This window comes from Sturnira hondurensis, unplaced genomic scaffold (assembly GCF_014824575.4).
Source record: "Sturnira hondurensis isolate 20B ecotype Veracruz unplaced genomic scaffold, ASM1482457v3 Scaffold0017394, whole genome shotgun sequence".
Lineage (NCBI taxonomy): Eukaryota > Metazoa > Chordata > Mammalia > Chiroptera > Phyllostomidae > Sturnira > Sturnira hondurensis.
This window is the reverse complement of record NW_028090025.1, coordinates 7,406,012-7,418,198: the sequence shown is the minus strand read 5'-3', so window position 1 is coordinate 7,418,198 and position 12,187 is coordinate 7,406,012. Positions and strand designations below refer to the sequence as shown.

Sequence of the window (12,187 nt, the reverse complement as noted above, 5' to 3'; positions counted from 1 at the left end):
TATAGAGATTGTTTGGGCCAGACAGCACAGCAGTATCCATCACCTGCCTGAGCCTTTCCGTTCTGAGGTCAGGCACCCCAGAGCTTTCGTGAACCAACCGCACACTCAGTGCTGTTGGGAGTGGCCAAATCTCGTGGACCAGACTTTTCACATCAAGGAAAAAGCATTTCCAATTTGGCTTTTAAATTCATGCCCTTCTTTATCTGAGATGCCAAGAAGCCCATCTGACATGCAGTGTAAAAGTGGGAAGCTTGAGTATCTGGTGGTTTAAAACCTAACAATCGTATTATTTAAATGGCCCAAGTTACCAGAAACCTGGAGGGTTTCCCTTGCCATGTGCCCCTTGGAGGCCCTCCCTGCTCCTCTGAGAGCCCCCCAAAGGTCCCCATCCTCCCCTGATCCCACCCTCCCCCAACGGACAGGGTTCCCATGGACAGAGTCCCACCCCTGGTTGCAAACTGTCCTTCCCAGGGGAGCCAGTCCTTGGTGTGTCTCTCCTGCATGAGTCTGAAGGTACTACAGTTCCCTCTGATGACCTTTCAGCTGTTGCCCCGAAACCACCCCACCCTCCACCCACCAAGGCAGGATGTCCTATGGGCCATGGAGGATATAGAGAAAGGACACTTTAGATATTTATTATTTATATGTTTTAGTCAATGACTAATTAGTAGGTGCTGTTTTTGCAGCTTGTCAATTATGTTATCTTACTAACTGAAGCTGCCTTTATTCACTAAAGGCCCCCCCACCAGCCCTTCCCCTCCCTCTTCCTCTTCCCCACCCATTAGTGTCTCTCTCTCCCTCTCCCTCTCTCTCTCCCTCTCCGCCCCGCCCCCTCTCTCTCTGTCTCTCTATGTGTCTGCCCTACAGTCTCCATGTCCTCAGAGGGCAGCAGGGGTGTTGGACACCAGGAGGAGAACGCTTCAACCAGCAGCATCCACTGGCCGATGTGGGGTAACTTGGGGAGTACTGGAGCCTCGCTTTCCCTCGTACAGGTGTTAACCTCATCTAGGCCTCCAATTCTGGGGGTGCTGGAATTCCTGAGCCATCCCCACACCGCCCCACCCCAGGCACAGGGGCAGGACTGGCTGGCCATTTGTGGAGGGAGAGCTTGGGCCATCCCTGCTTCCTCCCTTGCTGACCTTCAGCCGGTCTAACCCTGAAGCTCCATGCAGCATGACAAAGTGACAGAGGGCAACAGGCCGCTTCCAAGCCTGGAGGAAAAGAAATCAAGAAACCCACTTCAGGAAGATGGTAGGCAGTCAGACCAGGCCAGGAGAGCCCATGAGATGGCCACTGTCAACCGTGGTTCAGGAACCTCAGAGTGGCGTTCCCAGAAAGCCCCTGTGATCTCCAAATGGACTTAGAAGCTTTGGGAGGCCTGTGCCACACCCTCCTTCTGCCCCCAGCTTCTGCCTCTGGCCATTGTCCCCATGCCTGTCAGAGCTGCCTGGGGGACCTCCTTTCACCCTCCTCACCAGGCCCCCCCGGACTCGCAGTTTTCACAGAGTGATTTGCAGTGGCTTTGAGGGCCCAGCCCTGACCCACCTCTGTGCGTAGTGTGTGCCTGCTGGCTCCCACACGGCTTTCCGGCGCCCACTGACATGGCTGACTTTCGTCCCCACCCTGAGACAAGTGGAGAAGTGGCAGAGCTGGCTTACCCTGGGGACACCCCCACCCTGTCCCTGTCCTGGGCTCTAATCTCCACTCCCTGAAGTGAATTCTGGAACACTGAGCCATCACCCAGCTGTTCCTTAATGTCCTTTGTTTCTGGACAGAGAATAACTGCAGATGTTACATTTGGTTAAGAGAGAGAGAGACAATTGCAAGCAAAACCTAGAATATTGTGAGAAAAAGTGATCTTTTCCAGGGAAAAATAGTTTAACTCATTTTTAAAATCTGCCTGAGAATGATTTCTGTGAAAGGCCATTGGTCTGGTAGCCTTCAGCAGTGGTTGCCTGTGGGTTCTAAAAACAGGAGACTGAGGTCTCCGGAAACCCTGTTCCAGTCTGCAGAAGCATAGCGACTGGGGGCAGAGTCACTGGCCAGCCCTGGGACTTAGGGCAAACTGAAAGGTAGGACTTGGGGTCAGTTTGAGGTGGGGAAGGAAGCATGCCATAGTCTGTGGCACACAGGACGATTTCCCAGCCAGTGTAGTTGACATTCGGGTGGACAGGGAATTCAGAAGGCACTTCCTCCTCACTGGGCCCTCCCAGGCCAGGCACAAAGCACCGTATCTCGAAGGCAGAGTGTGAGCACTTCCCAGGGCCCCTGTGTTCTGACACATGCACCCATTCCTCCCTTTGGAGAAAGGCCTTTCTGATCAGATCAGGAGTCATTCTGACTTCATTTCCCAGTGTTAGCTGAACTTTTTTAAATGGAGTGGAGTTTAGAGAAGCTGAGCAAGGCTGCACAAGCCGACAAGGTGCAAATGTAGCTGCTCTGGGCATATGTTTGTGTTGTGTGTTCTGTGCTTTCTTCTGGTTCTCTAGTTTCCAAGTGCAGGGAGGTCACTGGCTGGAACCTGGATCCCTTTGCGGAGAAAGTGCAGACTAGAGGAGAGCAGTAGCTGCTGGGTGTGGGGTGTGAGCAGAGACCCTTTCACAACCAAGTTCATTGGGTAACTCAGGACCCAAGCTCCCAGGCAGCATCTAAAGAAGGTTATACTAGAGACAGCTGTTGGTAAAGGCCTGCCAGATCAAAGAGGCTCCCTATGGTCAAGGTCACAAATGCCTGTGGGGTCCGGGACCCTGACACAGAGGAGCGAAGCTGTCAGCACAATAGGGAGTGGTGGGGACTGTGGTCTGCTGGCACACACGTGACCTGTCCAACAGGAGCAGCTGCTACTCAGCCCCAGCCTGGTGGTGCCTGTGAGAATGCAGGTGCGCACAGCAGAATTTCCCAGTCTGATCAGGGAAACCAGTGATCCAGGTTTTAATAGGAAATCGGATTTTTCAGTGTCAGCAGTTTTTAAAAATATTTCATTTATTTATTTTTAGAGAGAGGGGAAGGGAAGGAGAAGGAAAGGGAGAGAACATTGATGTACAAGAGATAGATTGATCAGTTGCCTCTCTCACAGCCCCAACTGGGGACCTGGCCTGCATCCGAGACTGTGCCCTGACTGGGAATCAAACCAGCGACCTTTCAATTCATGGTCTGGCACTCATTCCACTGAGCCACACCAGCCAGGGCATCAATATCAGCATTTTTTTTTTAAACAGGGGGTGGGCAAAGAGAAATCCCACAGTTCAGCCAGTGCACTGGCAGCAAGCTCACTCCAGAGAGGTGGTTTAAAGAGGCAGGGCATTGCCTCGGTGAGGACAGAAAAGCCAGCATTAAGGGCAAAAATAATAGCTCATGTTGAAGTCTTAAGGGAACAGGAATCTCTGTAGTCATTCCCATCCTAAAGAGACGGCCCCACTGAAGAGGTGTCCCAGGAGAACTAGCTTGTTCAGCTCTCCTTGTCCCAACAGTTTGCACCAAAGGGAAGAAGGAGCAGAATTTGGAGACCCCGGCTGTTGTCCCTTACACCTAAGGAGGTCCATGCTGCCCAGGTCACATCTTCGGGAATTCCATCTCACCCAGGCGGGGAGGTCAAGGACAGGGTCCAGGAGGAGAGGGTGGTGTGTATGAACAGCCCGGCACTCTCCAAGTCCCATGTTCTAGGAAGCAGCTTGCCACATGTCGGAAAGCTTCTTTAGAAGCCAAGCTGGAGCTGTGCTTACTCATAGGATGTCCTCTCAGCTTCTGCCTCAGTTACCTTATTTTGCCCATGGGTCTACCACAGGCGCTACCTCACTGTGTCTGCTGAGAAGTTTACCTTGAGGGGGAATAAAGGTGGCCAAATCTGCTTGAGCTGAATGTACAATCTATGCAAATTCTCTCTGTGTGTCTCTGTTGTCTGTCTGTCTGTCCCTCTCTCTCTTTCTCTCTCAAGTATTATTTCTTTTTACCTCTTAAGACTGAGGAGGGCTTTCTTATACCACTTCTGTCCACCCCTCATGTTGTCTTTGGTTCTGTCCTTACCAAGTCCAAGCAGGGAGATAGTGGCCCTCCCTTCCCCATCCACTTGGCTGGGAGTTCTCCAACTGCCTCTGCCCACAGACCCCACAGGAAAGCAGGTTCTGCCCCTTGCCACCTCCATCCCTAATTCGTCTTCTCCATTCCTCACTTTCCTCTGACTTACTTATCTTCTCCCCACTCCCACCCCTCCCCACACAAGCCTTAGGTTCTCCTTTTTGAAATGTGGCCTTAAAATTGTTTTTGGAAAGCTGACCGCCCTTTCCCTCCCATTTCCACCAACATCCAAGAAGAAAGAGCCTCTTAAGCAAGGGGCGGCCAATCTGTAGTCTGCAGATGCTTAGAAATTGCTAATAAATGTCATCTTTAGGAAAAATATTCTTAAATGTTTCCTATGGGTAAAATGAAGGCTTGGGTGCCCATCTAAACCTCAGCCAGCTCCCGAAGCACTCTCTCAGAGCACATTGCTGCTGTCCGTGGGCTGGCTTCATCGCCTGCAGAGTGCTAACTCCAGCTTTCTAGCCCTCCCCTTCCCAAACACGTGGTGACTTATGTACTTCAGTCAAGGGTAAGTCAGGAGAGTTTCTCAATTTATCTCTTCGTCCTTCCTGCCGGAAAGTGGTAGCATTAAATATTCCCAGCAGATGTGTCGTGCTCTCCAAGGGACCATGCTCTCCTTACTTTCAGAGCCCCTCCTTTTCCCTTCCATCGCTTCAGGGCTGATGGAGGCCAAAGACAACCCAGGGTTTTCATAGGAAATTCACTGGAATTGAGCGCAATTGTCTTTGTAGTTTTTTCATCTTGTTTTCTTAATATTATTATGTTATCAGTAGCGTTTGGGTTTTTTTAGAAACCTCACAATAAGTTATTACCGTCCTCTTCATTTTTTTCAAAGACATGTGGTGATATAGTTTTTAAAAATAACTATTTTGTTATAGATCATAATATGCATAAAACTGTACAGAAATATTTTGTAATGTATTGATTTTTTTAAAAAGAGAGAATATGTAAATAAAGTTTTAAAAAAAGAGAGAATTCAAACGGCACACACTGAAAGATGTAGATATTTTGCTATTTATTTAAAGGAATATTTTAAGAGATATTAAACTATCTGAAATTGACCAGTAATCAAAGCTCCAATCACCCAAATGCTTTTTTCTTGCATTAGAATGTGATTCTCGGAAATGATGGCACTACCCATCCATCTTTGCACCTTTTCTGTTTTTTTGTTTAGCAGAAAAACAACAACAAAATTGTGCCTTAGCTGTATTTTTTTGTCTAGGGGACTTTGTTTCTGTCTGACAAAGCAAAATTTTTTGCAGAAAACAGTGATGTAATAAATACTGTACCATACCAAAAACACTGCTGGTGTACATAGATGCTTTCTGTCATACTGTGTTTTCAGATGCAGAATTTTAAAATTAAAAAAAAAATACTGTCTTTATGAAACAGTGGCTATGTGGCTTCTTTTTAGCAACATCTTCGCACACACTTGTATTCTCTTCCTTCCTCTGCACGGTCCACCCTCAAGGATTAGGGTGATTGTATAATTTGTCATCCAAACTGGGTTACTTTTGAGAATGACGGGAGCACTGACTGAAAGGAATGCCAAGACCACAGGCATAAGCTGGGCCTCTCTTGGGAAAACCTGGATGTGTAGACACACTCCCTAACCAAGCCTTCTGTCATCTCTTAGCTACTGTAAATGATCTCCCTGGTTAAGGCAGAAGTATATGATTTTAAACCTTTTGTAAAAAAGTTAGCGAGGAGGGACTGCTAGCTAAAGTGGCAGTGTTCTATACCCAACTGGCTGGTTATGCGGCAAATGTTTTCCTTTTCATTTCACCACCCAGCTAGACTACATTTCCCAGATTTCCTTGTGCTTAGTTGTGGCCATGTGACCAACTTCTGGCCAGTGGAGTGAGTGTGGGTAGAACGGATGAATGCTCTTCTAGACCTGGCCCATAAAACTCCCCAGGAGAATCGTTTCTCGGCCTTTTGGCTAAGATCAAATGTAGTATCTGTTCTTATAAGTTTAATATCTGATATGTCCTTTACCTGAGGACAATACAGTAAATAGATTTTTGAAACAGGGAAGTGGAATACAAGCTTGCTCCATACATTCCACTCATCGACCTGGTATTGCGGTATTCCCAGGAACAGTTGCCAAAAAGAAAAGAAAGAAAACTCGTAAGAGCCTCCTCTCTCTCTTTCCCTATTAACCAGCTCAAATGTTTTGAATCATCTTGATTTGGGGCACTCATTAGTTGCTTTATTCTACTGCTCTTCTTGGAACCCTGACTTAAAGGAGGAAGAGCCACAACACGGAAGCAGCAGCCCCTAGATAGCAACACGGAAGGTCATCTGGCCAGTCATGCCTATTGACTGTGACATGAAAAGAAATAAGCACATACTGTGTATGCAACTGAGAATTTATCTGTTATAGCAGCTAGCCTTATATTAATTCATCCAGAAATGGAAACTCCAATGTTCTTCCGGGGAATTCCACATTTCAGTCCCTTAATTCCATAGGTTAAAAGTCAGAAACTCAGTTGGATGAAGTGATTTGCCTAAAGCTATCAAAATAATTAGCGTAACTAGAGCTAAGGTATCCTATCACTCAAAGGGACCTTCCAAATCATTAGGGAGCTGGTTTTGAAACCTTAGATTGGCCTCATAAGAGTGTTTATAAATCCTTAAAGACAAAGAGTGACACTGAGACCCAGATGGAAATTTACAGTTAGAACAAAATAGGGTAAAGAGGGTAAGTGACTATAATTGGAAAGATGAACCCCAGATTCATTTGTCAAAACCTCTTTTTCAATCTAACCTTAGAGCCAGTCAATCCCCCAGTGCTCCTCTGCTCAAAGACAACTTCTCAAAAAAGAAGTTTTGCTTGAAGGAAAGGATTAATTTCCAAAATTTCTTTGGATCATACATCTTGTTCCATATGGTATTCTTGGCACTTAATGGAATGAGCCCAGGGTATGGGCACTCAATGAGTATTTAGTGAATAAACAAGTGAATGAAGGCATATTTTTTTAGATTTTATTTATTTATTTTTAAAGAGAGGAAGGGAGGGAGAGAAACATCAAAGTGCGGATGACTCTTGCACGCTCTGTACTTGGGACCTGGCCTGCAACCAAGGCATGTGCCCTGACTAGGAATTGAACTGGCAACCCTTTGGTTCACAAGCTGGCACTCAATCCACTGAAACACACCAGCTAGGACAATATTTCTTAATTACCATATGGGCATGGAGTCATTTGTCCAAGATGCTGTCTTTATAACCAATAGTTGATAAGTAAAATTTGGCAAAACATGGTTTATTGTAAATAGTGATTTTTTTCCCTTCAATAATGATGTGTTGGGCCTTTTTCATAAAAAGGTTGTTTAAAACTCCTTTCCTGCTGACTTATATGACCTGTCACACATCACCTTTTGTTCAAAGAATAGTAGTTGGATTAGGTTTATAGTACTAATGGTTTTAAGGTGTTTTCTTCTTTCAAGAGGAACTCATTTTCAAACAAAATTGTATATTAAACTCCAATATATATATATATATATATATATATATATATATATATATATTGGAGTATATATATATATAAGATTTTGAAATTGGGAGCTGAGAGGGCTGCTGTAGTTGAAATGGGCGTGGAAATTCTCTCCCAGCAGTGTCTCTCCCCCACCTCCAGTCAACCCCTTTGGTGGCCATGGGATGTGTGGGTGACCAGGCTTTAAAACCCATACCTCTGGTGGAAGCAGCTAGATCTTTGGTAGGGTTGACTTAAGGCTTTGCTGTCAAGATGCTCAATTTTGGGTTCCAGGTCAGGTCTCTAAGAATGAGACCAAACCAAGAATAATTGACTTCTTACCTAGTCTAAGAAAGTGAGAAGGACAGACACATAGTAGAGTTAGGGTGAAAAGAAGGTGTGGCTGGCCTGAGGTCAAGTTTGGGATTCTCTTGGTTCTGTGCATTCATATTTAGTTGGTCTGTTTACCCTGCCAGGAAACTGCATGCTGCCCCAACCCCAAGGGGAAGTACTAACCTAAGAATCAAGAGACCAAGACCCTGTCCAGCCCCGGTTCGGCCACTGATTTGCTATGTGATCACAGCAAGTCTCTTTCGTATGACGAATTTCAGATTCCTCAACTGTCAAATGAAAAAGGGGGGATTCATTGACCACTATGGTCCCTTCAAGTTCAGACATATAAGTACATAGGCCAAGGTCCAACCTACCACCTGATGCTGATGACGTAAGTTGCCAGCTTCTTAGAAGAAAATGTTCTCAAAATATGATTTTTGAAGTTCCTATCTGTTAATAGTAACCAACTCAAAGAAGTTTAACCCAAAGGGGAATCCACTGGATCATGAAACTGCAGAGACAAGAACAAAGGCAGCTCCAGGTGACTCAAGAGCTGGAACTGGCATCTTGATACTCATTGTTCCTTTTTTCTCCATTTCTGCTGGTCCCGGTTTGATGCTACTCTCCCTTACAGACAGTGGATGCCACACAATAGAGAAAGAAGGCCCCACAAGTCTCTGTTTCTTGTCCTCCAAAAATCATAACACAGAAACATCAATGTACTTTGTCCTTATTGCCAAAGGAGATAGTTCTAACATGCTTGAGTCACAGGCTTGAACCAATCACTGGGACCAGGCAAATGAGGTGCTATAATTGGTTAAGTCTGGATCATATGTCCACCCTTGTGGCCAGAGGGTTGGGTAAAAAATTGTGATTGGCAGCCCCATCCCAATCACATGATCAGGGTGGAAGAGGAACATTTCCTCAAAAGGATAGGATGGTGCTGAACAGACAAAAACAACAGATGTCCGTCCACTTGCCACAGCCCACACCAGGCTCAGGTGGTTTCTCAGATGTCACTCCAATTTGTTTTTGCTCCTCAAGTACCCAAACTATCTCTGCCCAGCTCCTAGCTCTCTCCCAAATAAAAGGGGTTCTGGGCCTGTCTTGAGAAAATCATTTTAAATAAATATCATACAGACAGTGCATAGGATATCACCCTCACTTAATCATTTGTGTGATATTTATGCTTATGGGACAACATGATGGATTTTTTCCTTTTCTCCTTGTACCCTGGGCACAAGACTCATTAAAAAGGTTCATGTAACTGTCCTTTGCTAATTATGGTTAATGGTTCAAATGTGCAGCAAAAAGCAGAGCCTGTGTACTTGCAAAGAACAACAACATCTCTCTCCATGTTTCTGTAGCATCATTTTGGGATTCCAGTCTACCCTCTGAGCCTTTCACTGCTCTGTCTCCTCAGTAGGCACCAGAACCCTTAGCTAGCAAACTCATCCATGATGAAGTGGCCATACCTTGCTGAGTTGGTGTATGAAGCTTCTGAAAGTGGATTTGACAGGGAAAACAATGTTTAACCCAGTGATAGAAAGCACTGAGAGCAGATAGGCTGATAGGCATCACAGAAAGTTGGGGCTCAGAATAAATATGGGGAATTATTTTCCAACCACACTGTCAAGGCTGAACCCCTTATGACCCATTTTTCAGTGCCTTTGACCAAAATAAGGGCCCTCCTCTAAGTCTAGAGTCAGATAATCCTATGTCTAAACACTGGTTTCATTATGGATCAGCTGAATCACATATGAGTTAAGTTCCCTAACTTATCTGGGCCTCAGTTTACCTGCCTTTATGTTGGAAACAGTAACTACTGACTTATAAAGCTGTTGAAAGAATCAGAAAGAAAATGCATATGAAATATACACAGTCAACTGTCTGACATATGAGGAACTCAATAAATGTCAGCTCCCCTTGCCTTCATATCTCAATGGTGAAAGCTCCTTGAATACAGGGACATTGTCATGTTTTTAGGAAATATTAAAGAGGCTGACTCATAAAATGATGTGCCAGTGTCTCCTGAATGAATGAGTGAATGAATGAATAAACCATACTGCTGCTACTTCCATAATTTCACCAGGAGTGTTCCACTTAGTCTGGCCTCCACAATAATTCTGGGTTTGAGACTTGATGTCTTCCTTAAACTTCAGTTCATGACAAACACAGTGGCATTGCCTTGACTTCAAAGATCCAAGTGACATTTTTTTCCCAAAAACCTTAAACCTCAAAAACCATAGCAATGCCCCAGAGATTCTTGGACAGACTCAAGTTCAACTACAACCCTGGGTCCTACTTCCACTGACTTGGTTCATTTTATAGATCATTCCTCTATTTGCAGGGGGAGGAGGTTTCTCCTTTGTGCACTATATCACCCCTCAGTAAGCACCCTAACCCATCACTGCCCAAATTACTACTGCCAAGCTTTATGGACAGAAGATTTTATCAAAGGTTTCAGGAAAGGGATTGCATGAGAGCATTTCAAAAGATTTAGGATTTAATAGTAGATACTTCCATTTGCAAAAGCTCCACAATCTCTCACCAACCAGCTGCCTTTGCAGTCTCCAGCTTCCAGACATGTTTCCCTCTCCCTCTCTTCATGCCCTAATCTTCTCTCTTCTGTCTGCTCTCCTCCACTCCCCCCCAAACGCCCTGGTATCTCTTGTCATCTCACTGCATCTGCAGATCAGTCCTTCAGGCCACACATTCCACACCTAAAGAAAACTGTAAAGGTGCGTTGTCTCCCAAGCTCTAAACTTAGTTCTCACCAAAGAGAGCTCTGGAGCCAGCTACGATAGCAATTACTACAAAATTCTTTCTCTCTCTGATTATTCTGATTTAACACAATCCTTGGCTGATACAAGGGAATCTGCATTCTTTGGCTTTGTTCCTTAGATTGTGATTTTTATGATTTTAGAAAACCATGGGCTCCCCCTCACCAGCATGGGAATCATTCACATAACTCCAACCTCAGTCTCATTCTATCATGAACGACTGCTGATTTATTTGGGATGAATGGTGGGCAAGTAGGTTTCAAGTGTCCAAAGATGAACTTAGATGAACTCCAGGGTCAAAAATTGCTCAAAACTAAAAACACCAACAATCTAGATCTGAGTTCAACAAATTGCAGTCCTTCTTGCCAACTTTTATTTTCCTTGACTATTTATGGCCTGCATCAGCAAACACTGACATCGACCTTGTCATCAAGGATTTGTTCATCCAATATGGGTACTGGCCCAAACTTCAAAGCCTGGAAACAGAGGAGGAGAAAACACCTAGGGAGTAAGGGATATAGAACCCTGTCTAACTTCACCCTACTTCAAAGTCTGACCTATTCCCAGAAACCTAGTTGCTCCATCTGTCAATATGTAAATCAGGGTTTTCCAGAGTAATAGAACCAATAGGATGTATATGTGTGTATGTATATGGGAAAAGAGAGAAAGAAATTATATGGAATTGGCTCCCATCACTATGGAGGCTGAGAAGTTCTAAGATCTGTGGTCGGTCAGGTGGAGACCCAGGGAGCTGATGACATAAGTTCCCGTCCAAGACCAAAGGCCTAAGAACCAGGAAAGCAGATGGTGTACCTCAAGTCCAATAGCCAGTGACTTGAGACATAAGAAGAACTGATGTTTCAGTTCAAGTCCCACCTGGCATCAGTAATTTTTAAAGTGCCCAAGTGATGAATTCAATATGCAGACAAGGCTGAGAACCACTGGACTGAATGGATGTGAAACCTTTCACCAAATGTTGGGGATTATCATTACTGCACCCTAGCCCTTCATGCAGTAAGAAGAGATCACCTGGCTTGAGACTACAGTACCCCACATTGTTAAAACCAAAGCTAGAAGAATAAGAGTGATATTAACAGAAAACATCTCAATGTTCTGAATCAATGCAATTTTCCTGACAATGTGACTCTCAAAATTACATGTTTCAAGAACTGGGGAGAATAGTACAAATATATCATTTAGTCTATCCCCCGCCTCCAGCCAAAGTTATGCTTTGACCTTATGAGAGAGACTGGGCCTCATGAGTTCTCCAGAGTGGAAGTAAAGACTCCATCACCTGCGACTACCCAACCCCACCTTTCTTTTGCATACTCCCAGCGGGTATGCCAGCTTCCCTCTCACTCTTGCTCATGACTCAAAACCCCTTGGCCCAACCACGAGTGACCCCTTCCCACCTCTGCATTCCAGAACATATAAGCATGGGAGGCTTACTATATTCCACAGACCCTCCCCTGACTGCCTTACTGACTTCTCCTCAGTCATACTGGGCCAATGAAGGGA

At 45.0% G+C, this 12,187-nt stretch overlaps 1 non-coding gene across 1 annotated transcript; it reads left to right on the top strand.

Annotated features, from left to right (window-relative positions):
- Positions 1-5,999: 5,999 nt before the first annotated feature.
- LOC119002097 (U2 spliceosomal RNA) lies at positions 6,000-6,190 on the top strand. The gene has a single exon (XR_005069679.1). It is a non-coding gene; the product is annotated as a U2 spliceosomal RNA (small nuclear RNA).
- Positions 6,191-12,187: the final 5,997 nt, after the last annotated feature.